The sequence below is a fragment of the Dreissena polymorpha genome, chromosome 15 (genome assembly GCF_020536995.1).
Source record: "Dreissena polymorpha isolate Duluth1 chromosome 15, UMN_Dpol_1.0, whole genome shotgun sequence".
In the NCBI taxonomy this organism is placed as follows: domain Eukaryota; kingdom Metazoa; phylum Mollusca; class Bivalvia; order Myida; family Dreissenidae; genus Dreissena; species Dreissena polymorpha.
Genome location: NC_068369.1, coordinates 12,969,019 through 12,991,855, shown reverse-complemented (window position 1 = coordinate 12,991,855; position 22,837 = coordinate 12,969,019). Strand labels below are relative to the sequence as shown.

The following is a 22,837-nucleotide window of genomic DNA, read 5'->3' as shown; positions in this document are numbered from 1 at the left end:
AGGGTTAAACCTAAGGCTTATCTCTAAAGGAGGCATATATGAGGTTAAACCAAACACTTATATCTGAAGGAGGCATATCTGAGGTTAAATACAACACATATTTCTTAAGGAGGCATATTTGAGGTTAAAGCCAACACTTGTATCTAAAGGAGGTATATATGATGTAGAATCCCAGACACACTGATAGTGGAGGTATATGTGAAGTTCAACCCTAGACAATAACCACTAAAAGGCCACCTCACCACTTACCATGATAAGAAGTATATCTGAGGTCAAACTCCTTGGGGAAGTCGTGTTTGTGTTCAGAGGCGATTACTGCGGCTACACACCACCAAAGAAAGGCTACACACCACCAAAGAAAGGTGAGACATCGCAGGGCTGGGAACCGTTTCTCACCCATCATTCACTGCAGATGATGTGACTGGGGACCGGCTGGGCAACATCTTCCGTTCATCTCACCATGTCACCTGCAGATAGCAAGTGTCACATAGCAACATTGTCTCAGATAAGTGTCTTCATCTAAAAAATTGCATACCGTCGCTGTCGTTCTCAAACCTCCTAGCTACAAAATGCCAACTTTTCAGGAGAGAGAAAAAAACGTCTTATTTTTTTATAACGATGTTTTAGAAATTGAAATTCTGTAAAAATACCAAACAAATGAAGCTGCAAAATACGGTATAAGCCGTAGACGCGTAAGTCATACTGATAAGTCATAATGATATTCAGAGATGGTAGCTACGATATTTTTTCACCACAGTTTTGTCATTTTTATGAGGTACGACAATTCGTCCTGATAGGAAACTTTGTAGCTGCAAATATAAAAATGTTTTTGTCAAACTTGTCCAAACGAAATGACATACCTATAGGTGAAATGACGTCGCTACGACTTTTCGCCGGAAAAAAAGCCAGCAATCAAGCTACAATATTTCGTCACGTGGCTTTTTCAAGGGCTCTGATTGGCGTAGAGCTACGAGATATAACACAAAACACGCACCAGACTTCATATTTTCGGAAAAGACGACAAAAAAATTGAAAATTTTGGAGCTATGAGGTTTGAGAACGACAGAGACAACACGGAAATTATAACCAGAAGTGATTTTTTCCTTTCTTTACAATGCAGCTGTAAACGATACATTCCCAATCAAGGAAAAACAAAAAGGCAAATCTTCCCAAATGCCATAAAAAAAAATCCCAAAACAAAGGAAAAGTTGAGTCAATGTCTACAAAATCAAGTTATTGGCAAGTTAAAAAATCAATCGATATTTAGGATAAGTCCAGATTTAATCCGCGTAAATAAATCAGAGCATATGATCCGTAATACCATTTCTATTTTAATTTTCAATTTATTTTGCAGGCAGTGTTTTTGTTGTTATTTTAATTTTGAAAGAGCGTCTGTAAATAAAATAAATCACAATAATATGAGCCTTGCTCTGTGAAAAGGGGGTTTAATGCATGTGAGTAAAGTGTCGTCACAGATTAGCTTGTGCTTAATGCATGTGAGTAAAGTGTTGTCACAGATTAGCTTGCGCTTAATGCATGTGAGTAAAGTGTCGTCACAGATTAGCCTGTGCAGTCCGCACATGCTAATCAGGGACAACACTTTTCGCTTTTATGGTAATTTTTAGCTCGGCAGTTTTCGGAGAAAACCCAAGGTATTGTCATAGCCAGCTCGTTGTCTGCCGTCCGCGTCGTGCTAAAACGGTAAAATAGGCTCTAAAATCAAAGTGCTTCCACAACTTTCAAACTTCATATGAATATTCACCTTGATGAGTTTTACACGCCACACCCATTTTTGGGTCACTAGGTAAAAGGTCATTTCTGACAAGCTTTCATTTATTCAAAACTGCACCCACAGCTGAGCGTTGGCACCTGTTATGCGATGCTCTTGTTGTTTAATGAAAGTCTGTTCTTAGCAAAAATCCGGTTTAGGCGGAAAGTAGCGTCCCTGATTAGCCTGTGCAAACTGCCCCTTTTCACAGAGCACGGCCCATATGTATAACACAAAAAAAACAAGGTCATCAAAATAATGGATGTCTCTTGTTGTTTAAAGGCCCTATAAAGGTGACAATTCCAATTATTATGCAATTATAAACTGGTCTAATTGTTACCGTATTTCAGTTACTCTTGCATAAGAAATGCTAATAACACAGCTTAAGTGCAACGTTGTCAAGAATTATGGAAGATATACCCGTTTCATTATTGGAAGAAATGTTTACAACTTTGAAACTAACGTGATGTGTAGCCCCAAAGCGGTGACGTATGATTAAAATAGCTGAAAGAACATTCAATTTTAATTCTATTTCAAACAACTTTTTACCAAACGTTTTAACCATTTAGAAGAGACCTACTTTGTGAGTGATACCGGAAAACGTTTAAAATCAACGATATATTTTTGGTGACCTGAGTCACTTTCACTTTACCGAGTAAACAGCGATGTAAATAAACTGATTGTTTGTAAACACGATTTACTTGGAGGACACTGTATTTTGAGCTCAAAACAAGTTGTAATTTGCTCATATTTTTATGGTTATGTCCAATAGCATATATATATTGTTTTTTGATAACCTTTATAAATAAAATATGGAAAAAATATTAAAAAATCGAAAAATAATTACGGATCGTCACCTTTATAGAGCTTTTAAGTTTTCAAGAAAACTATACCTGTTTATGATATTCTGTCTCAGAGTATAATTTTTTATGTTGAAACTTGGTCAAGCGTTATAAACATTCTAAATTTTGATAACCCATGTTCATAACTTAGGATTGTTCAAGGAATATTGGTCATCAAATTATCTATTCTAACATATCCTGTCTGATTTTGCCAAACTGAGTACAGGAATCAGTAGATAAGCATCTATTTGAAGCATCAGATGAGAATTTCTATCAACTTGGCACTGATAATAAACCCTGGGTTCAATTTAAAATATGATCATTTATAAACTGTCTTATCCAGCCAAATTAGATTAGACTTGTTACATCATGCCCAGATGTTTAAATGCCAGTCTTATAATATAATCACAAACAAATAAAAATACAAGCATAGTAGCTTTGCAAAATCAACCCTTTAACACTTATATACCTATTTTGACGCATATGTAGTCCCTTAGAATGTTATATTTAAACAAAGACCTTTCTTACTAAATTAAAGTTTTAAAGGCTTCATTTCCATTCCTTAGATACTAATCAGCAGCAAACAGCATAAAACCTGAACAGTCTGCAAGTAACTTGTAGGCTGTTCTAGTTTTACGCTGTTTGCACAAAGCCATTTTCACTTTGTTTCTGAGTGTGAAAGGGTTAACACCATGTCTGACCCATGTTCATCACTGCCATTCTCTGAAACCCATACATTTCTTGTGGTTTTATTATCAACCCCTTGCCCAAGATCCATGCCAACCCATAGTGCAAGCCCCATACCAACATATGGCCATAGCCCTTAACAAGAAATATCTTTAAAAAAAGATATACCGCGTTGATTGTGGTTGGAGTTGGTGAAAGAGTTTAATGAATGAGATCAAAGAACGAATGTCTTTTTCCGTGCAGTTCTTAGCTGCATCACACGGAGAACAGGATGTTATACGGAGTTTTTGCGGCTTATTTTACATTATTATATATTGCTTATCATATTTCTATAGATACAAAACAGAAAAACAAAAGAAGAATGGATGTGAAATTAAAACATACATGTCAACCAGCCACACGCGAAGTATCCGTACATATTTTAAATATTGATATGCGCGTTCTTCGAACATTTAACCTGTTTTAGTGGTGTGTCGGGCATTGCTATTTGATTTGATTATTAACAGTATCGGGAATAATCGCGCTCATGCTTAACAAATTGGTCAAAATGGCGGAATAATGCTTGTTTAATTAATCAAAAATAATATTTATCATGGTATTGTTGAAAACACATTAAGAATCTATGATTGACCTATCATAGTTATGTCGCCGAATATCTTCATTTAACATATTTCTGGTCTAAATACAGTTCACCTAGGCGATAACGCCTATATTATATAACGATTCGTTTACTGGCTGCGAACTGACCCTGATACCTTGCGGGTTGGAATGCAATGCAATAAAGTGAGGTCATGATTCCAATGCTGGAACAACGGCTTGCTTAAAACGTTACACATTTACATGTATAATGTTCAATTTCGAAAATAATAAAAAATGGTAAGGCCAAAACGAATATCAGGATAGGGAAAAACGATACTTTTATGAACTTAAATATACTAGCACACAGGCAGCAATATGGTAGTAATTACTCAATATGAGAACATAGCCTTTAAGTATAAACGCTCTTGCACTGACAATCCTCTGAATATAAAGGGGCACACAATACTGTAATGATGTCAAGAGTTGAGTGTAAAACTGTTCTATTCATCAAGACTTTTCATTAGAGATAAAATTGTTTCATGCTGAACACGCAGTAAAACATAGTTACACGCTTTACTACAAATACGGGGTAATGTTTTTAATGGCGTGGGGGATTATGCTCAAATCAGCCAATGGAATAAATGAAGTGTATTCATTGGCATCTAGCCGCGGGAAATTTTGTTTGAATTTTATTGGACACTTACAAAGGTCAGGTAAGGTGAAAAGCTGGCTTAGACAGCTACACCGAAAAATGCCAATCCATGGCATAAACCCAATGCAAATTCAGGGCGCACACCCGCCCTGCCCATTGTATTAGCCCCACGCCAAATGCCCATTAAGAGATAACATCAGGGGATGAAAACTGTTGACCCTGCAGATCATACCACCAGCCCCATAAACAAGCCTTGTCTTCTTTTTAAGCAATATTTCTCTCTTTAAAACACCAATATATCATGATTGCTGGCCATCCATTGACTTTTATGTCCACATATTTTGTTTTGTGAAAGTATTTATGACACTGAAGTATTGAACAGTGTTGTTTATTGAAATTTATGAGCTTTTTTAAGAGGGAACAGTTCTTCATTAAAACAAATGTTTTATGAAGAGCTTTGTTTAATAAGTTACGTTATTTACAACCAAACAATGATCCATGAGGGTTAATAACCTATTAATGCTTTAAACTCAAACAACATAGGTAGTGAAACCTTTTTAAATACTTTCTTAATGTATATTTTAAAAACTGTCCTACATTAATTTTGGATTTTGTCTTTCCTCAAGTACATAAAATACAGACCAGTCCAAAAATATCTTAAAAAACTGAAGCTTTGCCAAAATTGTATTCAATGAATATCTTCGAGTACCAAACACAAAAATGCATTAAAATCTTTTTTTTATATTTTAAATCACAAATCTTCTATACACAAGATTGTATGATGCTTCTGATATGAACATCAAATTATTAAGTACAAAGTACCACTGTTACAAATTAAGCTTTTCAATATTCAATCGGCAACAACCACCTTTAAATGTTAACAAAATTAAATATATATTTGTAACAAACAAAATAGTTCTCATGAGTTGCAGAAGTGTTATAATAATTTTCTCTCTCATTGCAAAGGATCGTTTTTGATCAGTATGCTTCCAATAACACTTAGGCTTTATATGACATGCCAATGTCACGTAAATTATACTTCACATACATTAAAAATACATTAATGGTCTTCCAATTATTTTTATTTATTAGCCTTATTTTTCAACAGCTGAATTGAGACATGAACATAATCTGTTTTGTGTTACAGCTTAAAATCTTGATAAACAATTTACATAAAGCATACATAAAATGTTAAAATCTAATAATTATAGTTGATAAGTGAACATTATAACTTACAACAGCTACTACGCCTACTCCCTAATGTTACTGAGGAAATCCAATATTCCTTGACAAAATGTAGAGGTATTTTAACTTACCTAAGTAAAATGGTTTAAATGAAATGATACTTGTTATCACAACAACATGATGTTCAAATCAAGTTCATCAAAAATCTCTCCAGTCATCATGCTATACTGTAGACAAGCACCAGGACCACTCAAACATTGATTACATCAAATCAAACAATTGTTGCAACATTGCAGATACCAACGTCCATATACCACCACGTACTGTGACAGATAAGTACTGCCAATGAGACTGTTATCTATTGTGTTTGTTCAATATTATTGAGTACCATAGTCTCCCACACAACAGTAGACACAAAGTGGCATTACTTATTCCATTTTATTAGCTAAGTGTCAGGCTAACGAAGCTTCAGTTAGGCTCGATTGGTCATCATCGGCTCTGGTACTAGTTAATGGTCATTGTCGGCTCTGGTACTAGTTAATGGTCATCATCGGCTCTGGTACTAGTTAATGGTCATCATCTGTTCTGGTACTTAAGTTAATGGTCAACATCTGTTCTGGTACTAGTTAATGGTCATTGTTGGCTTGGGCACTTTTCAACATTTTACCGCTTAGAAACGTATTTTGACCCATTTGTAGTCCATTAGAAAGTTTAATTTAATTATAGACCTTTCTCACTAAATTCAAGTTTAAAGGCTTCATTTCCATCCCTTTGATACTGATCAGAAGCAAACAGGATTAAACCTGAACAGACTGCGAGTGTAACTTACTTCTGAGTGGGAAAGGGTTAAAAGAGTACCCAAGGTACTCTTACGTTTTCTACAATGTACCCCGCGTATGTAAAATATACTAAATAGTACCCGCAAATACTAACGCTAAATTGGTCGTTGATGGCTCATTTTCTCAAAATAATTACTGTATGTTCATATTAATTTCAATTTTCTGTTAAATGGCCTATATATTATTGAAACTCATACTAAAAAACATACGGAGGATTGGAAGGTTTTGTTCAAAGAGAATTTTGTTTGTTATTTTGTAGCGCGTATACCAAATTGGATGTTGGTGGAAATAAAATGCGGGTACGGTCTAATATTGACCACCTTTAAGCCAATTTTCAGTACCTGGGGTACCTTGTTGTATTCTTAAAAGTACCTGGGGAACATTAAGTCGTATCCCAGCCGACAAAGACCAATCAAGCTTCAGTTAGGGTCTTATGATTTGAGTCCAATGGAGAGATTTATTTATGAAAACAAACTTCTTACAAACTAGTTAACAAATCTTTAATTAAAATCTGGCAAACAATCTATTTTGAAATATTTCAAGTTCAACATCAAATGTTCTGAACACAGTTGTTTCCAGATAGCTATTTACAAAGATTAGAAAGGCTTTTAATTAACTTACCACACCTTAACCCTTTGCATGCTGGGAAATTTGTCGTCTGCTAAAATGTCGTCTGCTTAATTTCTAAAATTAGCATTTTCTTCTATTTTTTTTCAAATAATATTATCAGTATAGCAAACAGTTTGGATCCTGATGAGACGCCACGTTCTGTGGCATCTCATCTGGATCCAAACTGTTTGCAAAGGCCTTCAAAATTCGGTTCCCGCACTGAAAGGGTTAAATTACAACATTACAACAATAAATTCAGGTCCAAGTGCATGAGGCAAAGTGAAGCAGCACTGCATGAATTAAAAGAAAATTTAAAAGTAGGTCACTTAACAAAACTGACTGAAAAATACATTTATCATACTTTAATGTCACCTGTCAAAGAAAACTACATCTTTGTTTGCAGGAGTACAGTTTCATAGCTACATCACTCTACAACTCATTGATTACTGCTAACCACTTTTTTTACCAGTTTAAACATGAAAAAATCTCACCCTATGTAAGTCATTTAACACTTTATTTAAAAAAATTATTGAGCTTTTTATGCAAAAACCCTGAGGGAGTTCAGCATTCTGAAAAGGGTTAGCACTTACATAATTATGTAATTTTGTACTCTGACTAAAGAAATAAATTTGAGTCTCCGTTTGTGAAAACCAGGCTTAATACATATGATTCGTGTTCTGAGAAAACTGGGCATAATGCTTGTGCGTAAAGTGTCATCCCAGATTAGCCTGTGCAGTCTGCACAGGCTAATAAGGGATGACACATTCAGCTTTTATGACATTTTTTGTATAAATGAAGTATTTCCTTAGCAAAAAACCAATTTAGGCGGATAGTGTCGTCCCTGATTAGCCTGTGCAGACTGCACAGGCTATTCTGGGACAACACTTTACGCACATGCATTATGTCCAGTTTTCTCAGAACACGACTCATATGCTGAAATTGAAAACAAAAAGGCAAACAAATGAAACTTGATAACATTTTTATAATGTTTATTTAATGGTGCATGAAATATTTGAAAGCCTCTTTGCAATATCAATAATTTAAAAGGCAACAGGCTACAATCATAGTGTTCATGAAACTGAGCAAAAAAACATATGAGCCGTGCTCTTTGAAAAGGAGGTTTGATGAACGTGAGTAAAGTGTCATACTAGATTAGCCTGTGTAGTCCGCACAGGCTAATGAGGGACGAAACTTTCCACCTAAACTGGATTTTTAATAAGCAGGGTCTTCCTTTAAACAAACAAGAGCACGGCATGACGGGTGCCAATGCTCGGCTGCGGGTGCAGTTTTGAATAAATGAAAGTCACAGTGACCTTGACCTTGTGATCCCAAAATGGGTGTGGCATGTAGAACTCATCAAGGTGCATCTACATATGAAGTTTCATAGTTGTAGGTGAAAGCACTTTGATTTTAGAGCAGATGTAAAGGTTTTAGCATGACGCGGACGGCGGACGGCGGACGATGATGAGCTTGCTATGACAATACCTTGGGTTCTCTCCAAAAACAGCCGAGCTAAAAATACAGGAAAAGTGTTGTCCCTGAATAGCCTGTGCAAACTGCACATATAAAAACTAATGAGGCTAGTCTGGGACGACACTTTACGCACACGCATTAAACCCCCTTGTCACAGAGCCAGGCGCGTATATTTCAATCATAAGTAATAATATACTATTAGCAGGAGAAAATCATGGTGAACAGCTTGATAAAAAATCTCTGAAGGCTTCAAACAAAATTAATTATACCGGGTTAATGTTCAATTATAAAGCACTTCATGAAAGCCTTGAAAAAGAAACACCATAAAAAAACTGTCAGAATTTAATATTTTCAACAGAATGAACAGGCCGAAAAACGCAGGCATACCTGTGTATGTAAACTTCTGCAAAGAGTAGAAACAGAAAGTAATCACACATTAATGCAAATGCAATAAATCATAATATCCATGACGATGCAATTCCACTGAGGCAGCACAGGCACAGGTTACACAGCACTAGCACAGGTTACACCAGTGGTAATGTATTTATCGCCCAAACTAATCAGCCAAAGAAACAAACAGACCCAATCTGATCAGGAAAGAGCTGGAAACTTGGAATCAATAAAAACATCTAAGCTGTTATACAGCCACAAGCAGAATTGTAGTATCTGATGATCATTCAAAGAACGTTTTCACCTTCAGATCTTTCATCTACACTGTACCAAATTCGTACTGAGGAAACTTCTGATGAAGATCGTAATCCCCCAGGCCTCGGGTGATCACGGATAGTGGGGGACATGTCCACTGGAGGTGATGGTAACCTGTCCTGACATTGTGACCCTCCCAACAGTGTAGACAACAATTCTAGATGATGTAAAAGGTGTTTAACCCTTTGCATGCTGGGAAATTTGTCCTCTGCTAAAATGTCGTCTGCTCAATTTCTAAAATTAGCATTTTCTTCGATTACTTTCAAAGAATACTATCCGAATAGCAAACAGTTTGGATCCTGATGAGACGCCACGTGTTCTGTGGCGTCTCATCTGGATCCAAACTGTTTGCAAAGGCCGTTAAAATTCGGTTCCCACACTGAAAGAGTTAAATCTGTTTTTTTAGTGACACAAATTTTTAGCCTTGTTCTGAGAAAACTGGGCTTACTTCGTGTGTAAAGTGTCGTCCCAGATTGGCCTCTGCAAGCTTCACAGGCTTATCAATCAGAGAAAACATTTTCCACCTAAACTGGATTTTTGCTAAGAAGAGACATCCTTTAAATGTAAAATACCAAAATAGAGGACAAAGTTGTCCCAGATTTGCCTGTGTAGACTGCACAGGATAATCTGGGATGACACTTTAAACACATAAATTAAGGCTGGTTTTCTGGATGGATGTTGCATGATGTTTAACGAGATCCATTAGTCATCCAATACAAAAAATGTTTTGTCCGAACAAAAACACAACACGAAGGATAATATAGCTATAAGTATTCTGCTGTTATAAAATATCAATTTAAATACAAACTGTGCTGAAGGAATTTCCAAAATGACAGGCTGTAAAACTAAACTTCCCATTTATTACACGTCATTCTGTACATAATTTTTACATTTATTTATGCAACATAAGATATTATTTAAATGAGGTGAAAGTTGTAAAAGTTGTCTATGTCATTCAGATGAACTCAAGACGACTATCATGGAGTATTCTTATTTCATATTCATGCCACTAAAGTGCGTTATAATACCAATAAAACTTTGTACCTAGAGATTAGTTGAGTTAAGAATTAGGTCTACATGCAACACCACCATTAAATGTTAACTCTTTCCCACTCAGAAGTAAAGTGAAAATCGCTATGTGCAAACAGCATAAAAACCAGAACAGCTTGCGAGTTACTCGCAGTCTGTTCAGGTTGCATGCTGTTTGCTGCTCAAAATATCTAAGGGTTGGAAATGAAGCCTTTAAAACTTGAATATAGTAAGAAAGGTCTTTATTTAAATTTAACGTTCTAAGGGACTACAAATTTGTCAAATTACACATTTAAGTGGAAAAGGGTGGACAGACAAAGTTATGGTAAGAAATCCAAGAATTGTTTGAAATTACTGAAGTATCTGCACAAGCAATTTTGTCAAAAATTATTTATTTGCGGGATTTGTTTTGATAGCATTAACAACATAATTTGTATATTCATTGACAATGGTAAAATTCAGCCCCATAAACATAATATTGAAGGCATTAGCACTTTGACACACAGTTGAAAGATAAAAGATGGCTCTATGCTGTTGAAATGTGAGCCTTGTTGTGGGTAAAGTCTGCACAGGCTAATGAGGTACAACACTTTCTGCTTTTTAAAGAACTTTTCCTTTGAAGAACGTCTCCTCTGAACAAAAATCAAGGCAGAGAGTGGTCCCAGATCAGCCTGTGCAGGCCAAAATGCAATAAGCCCTATTTTCCAAGAGCAAGGTTTAAATGATTGCATAATCTGGTAATCTTTGGTCAAGATTGGTTAGCCATAAATCCTGACGTCCCAGGCCAGGCCCATCAAACTTTCAAGCCTTCATTGAGAAAAGATTTATTCATGATAAGTTGCCATTTGAAGCCAGAGGTAGGCTTTCTCTCCTCGTATTTTGACCTAGACATGTTGACTCTCTCTGCGCAGGCTGTAAGTAGCTGGCTCGACAATCTAATCTTCACATATATCAAGAGTTACTACTGATTTGTATTTTCTGTATTTGATATATGAAGTAAGTCAAGAATTAAAGAGGGTATTCGACTGCAGATATTAATGTACCAGTTGTAAATTCTTTGCTCTATTCTGAGGAACTTTAGTTTTATTTAAGTGCACTACATGACGCTTTATTTGAATAATACAGGGCAAATAAATTTTAGTCTTAGACTCAATATCAATTATGATGAATCAGGAGACGGCATGGGGTAACGCACTTACACACGTGCATACAGTTTATTTATGATGTAGAAAAAAAGTTAATGCAATAAAGCTTATATCGGATAAGAGATATGTGGTTGTCATAATATTTATTATATACTGTGAAATATTTTGTGACAGAATGACCTAGACATTATTAAACAATACTTTGTATTCAATCTTGACACAAGTCAGTTACCATGTAAATTGTGTGAACAGTGTAAGGGACCTGATTAAAAGCAATTTTGATTAAACTAACAAGATGCCTGTAAGCAAAAAGTTGAGTCAATTGTCAATCATTTTTGTAACTATTTAAAGGGATCTTTTCACACTTTGGTAAATTGACAAAATTGAAAAAAGTTGTTTCAGATTCGCAAATTTTCGTTTTAGTTATGATATTTGTGAGGTAACAGTATTACTGAACATTTACCATAGTCCAATATAGCCATTTTATGTATATTTTGAAGATTTGAAAACCTAAAAATCATAAAGCGTTGCAATGCGAAACGATTGAATAATTTGGAGAGTTCTGTTGTTGTCGTTTAAATTTACAAAACTATGAAGATTGCTTATAGGTATAAAATACTTACAATGTTTATACCCGGCGGAATAGCCGAGAGGGCTAATGCGTTTTTACTTCAGACTAACTCCAGGACTTCGGGGGTCACTGGTTCGAGCCCTGGTACCAGCTACATTTTTTTCCTTTTTTGATTTTATTCTTGATTTTTTACTGGAGCTTTTAAGATCCAATGTTTACATTTATCAATATTAAGCATTTAATGACAAACTTCAAAATATGCCAAAATCTGTGAAAAGGCCCCTTTAAGATTAAGCTGTGCAATGTTCGAAGTTTGGCCTTTGTTTTAAAATTAACTTATGCAAAAGAGACACACTATCCACATGAACATTTTTGGTAGATTATTTATAAAATTGCATGGTGAATGATAAGGTAGATGAGTAATTCCAGATAAGCAATTTTCCTGATGTTTTATGGCCAAATTTGACCTCTGACGTCAGAGTGTTACCTTGACATTTGAAGTAGGGAGACAGGACATGTGATCTTCCCCTTGTGAACATTCTTCTGGTAAGTTATTATCCATTTTGAACTATAGTTGATAATATCTGTTCAAACACTTATGCGCCCAAAAATGCAGGCATGAACAAATGCAAGCACATTAACTCAACCTTTGTGACTTCTACATGTACATCGTGATTTCCTTACATCGGCTCAACACAAATACAAAGTTTACACAAACTGCACATAGTGTCATACATTATACTTATGTAACAGGGCTCTGTATAAGGAGAACTTATACTGCCTTTCTATATGAACTAGCTTTTATAGCGACACAATAGAGTAGCCTGACTTGGAACAGGGAGGTCCTGGGTTTGCTCCCTTTTGTGGTGGGACATTTCTGAATGGGTTACAATTAATCTACAAGATGTGTTTTTGTACCTCAATGGCTGTTGAAGATGGCAAATAATGTCTAACATACAAGACAGGACCTGAATATCCCAAACAAACATGTACTGTGTTCAATGTGAGATGTGCTCTGTGAAAAAGCATGTGCGTGAAGTGTCATCCAAGACTAGCCTGTGCAGTCCCCACAGGCTAATCAGGGAACTCACTTTCCGCCTAAACTTGATTATTGCTAAGAAAAGACTTTCTTGAAATGAAAAATATCATACAAGCAGAAAATGTCATCCCTGATAAGCCTGTGCGGACTGCACAGGCTAATCTGGGACGTCACTTTACACACATGCATTTAACAACTTTTTCACAGAGTACGGCCCATTAATATCAAAAGACCAAAAATCAATCATCAATTACATAACATAGATCAGAAAAATCCTCATATTACAAAAACCCAGCCAAAATAATATCCTGTGTATGATTGAAGTCACAAATGTTTGCACCCCCTATGATGAGATTGAAGCAATTTCAAAGGCTGTGAGAGAACTGTAGACAGCTCAAGTTAACACTAGCAGCCAGACAGGATATGAGCCGCGCTCTGTGAAAACGGGGTTTAATGCATGTGCGTAAAGTGCCGTCCCAGATTAGCTTCTGCAGTCCGCACAGGCTAATCAGGGAAAACACTTTCCGTCTTAACTGGATTTTTGCCATTAAAAGACTTTTTAAACAAAAAATATCATAGAGCGGAAAGTATTGTCCCTTATTAGCCTGTGCAGATTGCACAGGCTAATCTGAGACGACACTTTAGGCACATACATTAAATCCCCTTTTCACAGAGAAAGGTCCATATCAGTTCTAGAACGTGATCAATCCTCCCATGGCCTATATAACAGATACCTATCTAGAACCTGATCAATCCTCCCATGGCCTATATTACAGATACCTAAACAGACCTGATCAATCCTCCCATGGCCTATATAACAGATACCTATCTAGAACCTGATCAATCCTCCCATGGCCTATATAACAGATACCTATCTAGAACCTGATCAATCCTCCCATGGCCTATATAACAGATACCTATCTAGAACCTGATCAATCCTCCCATGGCCTATATAACAGATGCCTATCTAGAACCTGATCAATCCTCCCATGGCCTATATAACAGATACCTATCTAGAACCTGATCAATCCTCCCATGGCCTATATAACAGATACCTAAACAGACCTGATCAATCCTCCCATGGCCTATATTACAGATACCTATCTAGAACCTGATAAATCCTCCCATGGCCTATATAACAGATACCTATCTAGAACCTGATCAATCCTACCATGGCCTATATAACAGATGCCTAAACAGAACAATAAAGCTTCTTTCTGGAGAACTGGGCTTCATGCATATGTGTTAAGTGTTGTCCTAGATTAGCCTGTGCAGTCCTCACAGGCTTATCAGGGAAAACACTTTCCGCCTTATCAGGATTTTCTTTTAAGAGATTTCTTTGAAACAAACAATTCTATACACTCAGAATGTGACATCCCTTTTTAGCCCTAAATAAAATCCAAACATTTACAAGCGAACACAAGATTGGCCTTGGGCAGCTCATGTGTACTACCTAGTGCTTCCAACGCTGCCTGAAGCAGCTCATGTGTACTACCTAGTGCTTCCAACGCTGCCTGAAGCAGCTCATGTGTACTACCTAGTGCTTCCAACGCTGCCTGAAGCAGCTCATGTGTACTACCTAGTGCTTCCAACGCTGCCTGAAGCCAATCTCACGTTCTCTTGTAAATGTCGTCTCAGGAAATTCACATGGAAAACATTGTCACAAAAAAAGTAATAAACTAGCATTGTCTATTTCATTAATTCTCAGTCACTCTACCACATCTAGCATTGAAATTTTGGCTATTGCTATAAGGAACACTGATTTTTTTATAGGATAATTTTATTTTACAAAATATGTTCACAATATTCTTTGATTTTGAGTCTTTATGTGGCTTTAATAAAAAAATATTATCTGTTGCTTCTTTGGTGTTACCAGTGACAAAATAGATAAAAGACAATAAAAAGTACATGCAGATAAAACTGCAACATTATCAGCCCCACTCTGTGAAAATGGGGCTCAATGCATGACCATAACTTAATGCTTTTATGGAATTTCTTGTTTTAAGGAATTTAAACAAAAATCAAGTCAAAGCGAAAAGTGTAGTACTTCTGTGCTGAGTGAAATCAAACATGTGCTAATCAGTGACAACACTTAATGCACATTCCCGGCCATTCCTACTCAGAAGCAAAGTGAAAATGGCTATGTGCAAACAGCATAAGACCAGAATAGCCTGCGAGTAACTCGCAGTCTGTTCAGGTTTTATGCTGTTTGCTGCTCATCAGTATCTAAGGGTTGGACATGGAGTTTTTAAAATTTGAATCTAGAAAGAAAGGTATTTAATTAAATTTAACTTTCTGAAGGACTACAAATTTGCCAATTTAAACGTCATTTTCACCGAGCAAAACTCATTTTGTTTAAGCTGGGTATGTTAGGCAAATGCAAGCAAATTAATTGCTGATCTAGCAATCTATTGGCAGAGAGACAGTGTGGGCCAACCTGTCACAGAGGCCATAAACAACAGGAAATAATAGATCTCACTTGTAAGAAAGGAACCATTCCTCATTAGAATACGGCAACATGCAAACTTATCATAGTCTTGCTTTGGCATGTCGTCCTTTTGACAACAGATCTCAGACAATCTGCAGGCTATGTCATTCACATCTCAGACAGTATGCATGCTATGTCTAAAATAATATGTCTATGGGCTGGGCTGGGTCTAATAAATGACAAAGAGATAAGAACAATATAACACACTTGATGTCCATTATAATATAGACCACCAGCTTCAAGATGGCTTAAGAAGTCAACGCTGAAACATGGGCTTATCATTTATAGGGTCACAGCAATTGAAAATTATTGCTTCAAGTATAAGTTCAATACTCAATATTTAAAATCAAAGTCAACATGATATATATTTTTACTAAATAGTTGCATATCTGCCTAATGAAATGTTTGTTATGAAGTGCGCGTATATTTAATCACATAATAGTGCACGTACACACAAATTCTATTATGTCAAACTACTTCCGAGATCGCATGAGATGCGCGCTGAACTGAGACCATATTGTCAGTGTGCTGTCAGAATTCATTGTGTACAGACAAATTCTATTACTCTGCTAGTTTAGTGGAGTGTAACCGTGACAATATTTTAATATTGAAAACAACGATAATTATATCTGTTTTTCTGTTTCATTATAATAAAAATAACGTGGTTATTTTTCACTATTTTGCATTTTATTGCAATATCATTTTTATTTTATTTTATTTGTTTATTTTTTTTTGTAAATGAAGGTGAATAATTGATACAAAGAATAAATATGATTATATCTATATATATCTTAGTATTTGCTGTTGAACTTAACAAGAAACATACTTCAATCAATAAAAAAAATCAATCAACCAATCATTCAATCGATCAATTATTAAATAAATAAAAACATTTCTTAATGTTTTTCTTTATTTATGTATTAATATATCAATCAATCAATTTAGTTTGATTCATTTCAACCCTGCCACCACCCATCATGAATAATTGACCCAGTTTTAGAAAGTGCTGAGGCATTGCTATTCCTGATGAATGACATTATTTAATGACATTATTTGCCAACAACAGAGAGTAAAGAAGGTTACACACAACTATACCACAGGTGGTGGTGATGAAATTTCACCCCCAGGTAATGAAAGCTGGTAAATTATTTTGCAAATGATTGTTAAATTGACAGACACACTCCAGCACCCTGAGGTTAGAAAACCACAAGATGTAAAGGCCTGTGGTAACAAAAGGGTGATTAAAATTGGTGATAGATGTGCAAAAACATTGAAATGTCAAAGATGAAGGCTAACACATTAGTTTCACATAATTTAAACAATATATATTTCAATTTATTTTTCTTATCAAAAAGAAATGTTTATATTAGGCAATAATAATACATCAAATATATCATATTACTGATGCTATAACAGAAATTGTAAGGATATAATGATTTTAAAATTCACATTATATTTCTTATATAAAAATGATAAATAGCTATTTGGAAAAGACAATCTGCTTTATGTTAAATCTGTATCACATTCCCACAAAATCCCTGAAAATTGTTTTGGATCTACAATAATATCCATGATTAGCCTGATTTTAATGCTCCTTTCATCAACTAAATTCAGTAAAAACTGCCTTTGAATGTGCAACTCATTACGCCCCACCTAATAATCAGCACAGGTGTTGAGGTGATCAATGATATTCATCAGAAAATGGGTTGAGGTGATTAATAAATGCAGCTCTGATTGTGGATAATTAAAAACAAGGGCTGTATGTAAAACATGCATGCCCCCCATATGGGCTCTCAATACGTTTTTAGTCACTGTGACCTTGACCTTTGACCTAGTGACCTGAAAATCAATAGGGGTCATCTGCCAGTCATGATCAATGTTCCTATGAAGCTTTATGATCCTAGGCGTAAGCATTCTTGAGTTATCATCAGGAAACCATTTTTCTGTTTCGAGTCACTGTGACCTTGACCTTTGACATAGTGACCTGAAAATCAATACGGGTCATCTGCCAGTCATGATCAATGTACCTATGAAGTTTCATGATCCTAGGCGTAAGCATTCTTGATTATCATCTGGAAACCATTTTACTGTTTCAAGTCACTGTGACCTTAACCTTTGACCTAGTGACCTGAAAATCAATAGGGATCATCTGCCATTCATGATCAATGTACCTATGAAGTTTCATGATCCTAGGCCTAAGCATTCTTGAGTTATCATCCAGAAACCATTTTACTATTTCGAGTCACTGTGACCTTGACCTTTGACCTAGTGACCTGAAAATCAATAGGGGTCATCTGCCAGTCATGATCAATGTACCTTTGAAGTTTCATGATCCTAGGCGTAAGCATTCTTGAGTTATCATCCGGAAACCATTTTACTGTTTCAAGTCACTGTGACCTTAACCTTTGACCTAGTGACCTGAAAATCCATAGGGATTCTGCCAGTCATGATCAATGTACCTATGAAGTTTCATGATCCTAGGAATAAGCATTCTTGAGTTATCATCAGAAAACCATTTTACTGTTTCGAGTCACTGTTACCTTGACCTTTGACCTAGTGACCTGAAAATCAATTGGGGTCGTCTGCCAGTCATGATCAATGTACCTATGAAGTTTCATGATCCTAGGCATAAGCATTCTTGAATTATCATCCAGAAACGATTTTACTATTTCGAGTCACAATGACCTTGACCTTTGACCTAGTGACCTGAAAATCAATAGGGGTCATCTGCCAGTCACGATCAATGTTCCTATGAAGTTTCATGATCCTAGGCGTAAGCATTCTTGAGTTATCATCCAGAAACCATTTTTCTGTTTCGAGTCACAATGACCTTGACCTTTGACCTAGTGACCTGAAAATCAATAGGGGTCATCTGCCAGTCATGATCAATGTACCTATGAAGTTTCATGATCCTAGGGGTAAGCATTCTTGAGGTATCATCCGGAAACCATTTTACTGTTTCAAGTCACTGTGACTTTAACCTTTGACCTAGTGACCTGAAAATCAATAGGGATCATCTACCAGTCATGATCAATGTACCTATGAAGTTTCATGATCCTAGGCCTTAGCATTCTTGAGTTATCATCAAGAAACCATTTACTATTTCGAGTCACTGTGACCTTGACCTTTGACCTAGTGACCTGAAAATCAATAGGGATCATCTGCCAGTCATGATCAATGTACCTATTAAGTTTCATGATCCTAGGCCTAAGCCTTCTTATCCGGAAACCACCTATTGGATGGACCGACAGACAGATCGACAGACTGACCGACATGTGCAAATAATATACCCCCTCTTCTTCGAACAGGGGCATAATAAGGGAGACAATCAGTTCTTTAAAGGGGATGATGAGGAAATAATGGAAACAATCCTGCCTGAAAGGGGATAATTGAGAAACATGGGTGACAAAGCAGCTCTGATTTTGGATAACAAAGAAAAAAGGGAGACAACACAGCTGTAATTATGGATAATGGAGAAACAAGGGAGACAAAGCAGCTCTGATAATGGATAATGGAGAAACAAGGAAACAATGCAGCTCTGATAATGGATAATTGAAAAACAGCTCTGATTGTGGATTATCGAAAACCAATTTAGACAATCCTTTCTGATTGTGGATAATTGAGAAACAAGGGAGAAAATATTGTCTAATTGAGGATAATGGAAAACAAGGGAGAAAATCCTGTCTGATTGTGAATAATTAAGAAACAAGGGAGAAATATTGTCTTATTTAGGATGATAGAGAACAAGAGAGACAATACTGCTTGTTATGGATAATTGAGAAACAAGGCAGAAAATATTGTCTGATTGAGGATAACGGAGAACATTAGGGAGACAAAACTGTCTGATTGAAGATAATTGAAAAACAAGGGAGACAATCATGCTTGCCTCACAGCAAGCGACATCTATCACAGCATCTATCTCAGACAATACTATGCTGAAATGCGGGCATGTAGAGATGAGATGCTTATATATCATGATAATGGATCACAGGTTTGTTTTTTCAGTACCTGCAATAAACACTTCAGTCTGCCATGCATGTTAAACCAAATGCTTTCCACTACATACTAGACAACATTGAGATCAGAGAATTGATGAAAGACTTCATGTGGATAAATTGAATGGATTTCTCAGGCGGGAAATCTACTCAATTCATAGCCAGCATGGGTGTTGGGAAAACAAAATAATCTGCTGGACCAGACCACCATCAATACTGCAGAAAATGTAATAATGTTTGCAAATACTTATATCAACAGTGGGCATCCCTTCTTGAAAGAATGCATTTAACCCATTTATGCCCAGTGGACTCTCCCATCCTTCAAAATTGGATCAATTTATTTCCAAAATTAGGGATGTCTGGTATATTTATTTCTATTTTTAGAATATTTCTTACAGAAATTCGTTTAAGCAAACAGTGAAGACCCTGATGAGACACCGCGTTATGCAGCGTCTCATCTGGGTCTACGCTGTTTGCAATGTCCTTTTTTCAGGACGCTAGACATAAATGGGTTAATTCGCATAAAATGCAGCGTTATTGGCACCATATTTTTTCTGCATTTAATGCAAATTAAATGAGCATTTAATACACATCAAAATTCCCTAGCACTTACTTGTAACATGTTTATGGAATTAATACAATTAAGTGCATTGCCCTGTTTATTGCTCCAATAGAAAAATACACTTCACCATAAAATAAGTACATTTAATTGTATGTTAAGGGTGTTTTAAGCATACTTTTTAATTAATTAATAAATATTTTACTTGAACATTCAGAAAAAGTAAAGAAAAATTGCACAAATGTATTTCATGCACATTAAATGTGCATTAACTCTTTCAGTGCTGGAACCGAATTTTGAAGGCCTTTGCAAACAGTTTGGATCCAGATGAGACGCTACAGAACGTGGCGTCTCATCTGGATCCAAACTGTTTGCTATTCTGAAAGTATTTTTTGAAAAAAAAATCGAAGAAATGCTAATTGTAGAAATGTGCATTAAATAGGGATACAAGATTTATGTTATGATATACCACTTTCTATATAAACATAAAAAAAAATTTATTTAAAAAAATGTTCAACATGGAAAAAGTATTTAATTCGCAACAGGTTTGTAGCAATTTTTTCCCAGTTGCAAAAAGTACCAATACTAATACCGATTGGGACAAATAAGCGCGAAAAACCCTGAAAATGGAAAAATTTGCGTCATCAACTCTTCATATTAGGAATAATGGGTTTTTGTCAAAGTGCTTGGTATTCATCGCACAAACCAATAAAAATATTCCTTCACATGTCTTTTGGCTTTAACCCTTTCAGTGCGGGAACAGAATTTTAAAGGCCTTTGCAAACAGTTTGGATCCAGATGAGACGCCACAGAATGTGGCGTCTCTCATCTGGATCCAAACTGTTTGCTATTCTGATAGTATTCTTTGAAAAAAAATGAAGAAAATGCTTATTTTACAAATTCAGCAGACGACATTTTAGCAGACGACAAATTTCCCAGCATGCAAAGGGTTAAATGTTCAGTTTGAGAGCTCATTTTATTTGTTCACTTGCAGATAATGCTATTTTGGAACTAAATTGATGCATGTTTTCTTTCTTTGGGGAATTTTTCAGACAGCAATTGGGAATTTTGAACTTTCCTCAGTTGGGAAAGTACCTTTTATGGGTTAGGAAAGAAAAACATTTCTGGTTTGTGTTCCTGTCAATAAGTTCTGAAGGAGGCTGACACATGTGTGAACCATTTATGGAAAATTTCAAAGGAACTTCTCAGTGAGAGGAAGTTAATTCAACAAAATGAAGCTTCTATTGTGCATTAACCCATTCATGCCTAGCGTCCTGAAAAAAGGACATTGCAAACAGCGTAGACCCAGATGAGACGCCGCATGATGCGGCGTCTCATCTGGGTCTGCGCTGTTTGCTTTATGGAATTTCAGTAAGTAATATTCTAAATATAGAAATAAATATACTAGACATCCCTAATTTTGGAAATAAATTGATCCAGTTTAGAAGGATGGGAGAGTCCACTGGGCATAAATGGGTTAATATAAACACTTCCTCAGAGGTTGCAGGTATAGAGTTAGTGCAATACCATACAAAGCAAATTGTCTTATTGTCATACGCCGTCATACAAAAAACGTGCTTCCCAGGGACTTTCTAAAAACCAGACAATAATAAAAGTTAACAATTACCCTGAGTTTGCATGTAACAAATTCTTATGTATTACTAATTCAATTTCTCTTTGTCTGTTTTGTTTTCAATTACATATTAACAGACAATATTTCAATACATATTGTCTACAAACAAGAATGAAACGAAACATGCCTGGTTGGACTTGTCAAAGCTGTCAATAATTCAAAAGAACGATAGCTCATAATAGTTACAACATTCAAGTGTGACCCACGCTGATGAACACATGGCATTTTTCACACCTTTATATGCATCAAACAATTGATTATCACACTTACACTTTCAAATGCACCAGTAATGGTTAGTCTCTATTCGATTGTAATTGAGGTCTTATGCAATCAGCACAACAGGCGCTGCCATATTAGAATTTTAAGAAAATACTCAAGACCAAAATGGAAGGTTGGAGAAAAAACAGGAGCCAAGACCCACCTGCATTGCATTGGATCTCTCGCTTACAAGACAATCGCTCTAATGAGTGAGCTAACTGGGTGGCTTATACATCTAATCACCAATCCTGCCTCAGTTCAGTACCGTGACATTCTCAGCTGCCAAGTTGGATTTGGTACTCTAATTCAAGTCAGAGAGAACAAGAATTACTGATCCCCACGAAACCCACTAGCAAGTTCTATGGAGAACTGCAAGCACCACAGTCCCACCTTGGGCACCATTGTTGCCGGGGATGAAAAGTGTGCAGTCAGTCCAGAAACTAGAACCCAGGACCTCCCGCTTACAAGGCGAGTGCTCTACCATAAAGTGAGCAAACCAGGCCGCTTACACATCTAATCACCAATCCAGTCTGCACAGGTTAATCAGGGATGACACTTTCCGCCGAAACTGGATTTTTGCTAACAAGAGACTTTCTTTAAACAGAAAAGTGGAAAGTGTCATCCCTGATTAGGCTGTGCGGACTGCACAAGCTTATCTCGGACAACACTTAACGCATATGCATTAAACCCCATTTTGACTCAATACAATAACAGGCGGAGTAATCCTAGTAGAGCCATCAGTTTCCAACAGTTTGAGATTCCGTCTGGCACAACGGGATCA

At 36.2% G+C, this 22,837-nt stretch overlaps 1 long non-coding RNA gene across 1 annotated transcript in view; it reads right to left on the bottom strand.

Annotated features, from left to right (window-relative positions):
* Positions 1 to 252: 252 nt before the first annotated feature.
* Positions 253 to 22,837, bottom strand: part of LOC127860210 (uncharacterized) — a 60,387-nt gene continuing 37,802 nt past the window's right edge. Inside the window, exon 3 of the long non-coding RNA XR_008039638.1 lies at positions 253 to 467. This is a non-coding gene — a long non-coding RNA (uncharacterized LOC127860210). The remainder of the gene's footprint in view (positions 468 to 22,837) is intronic.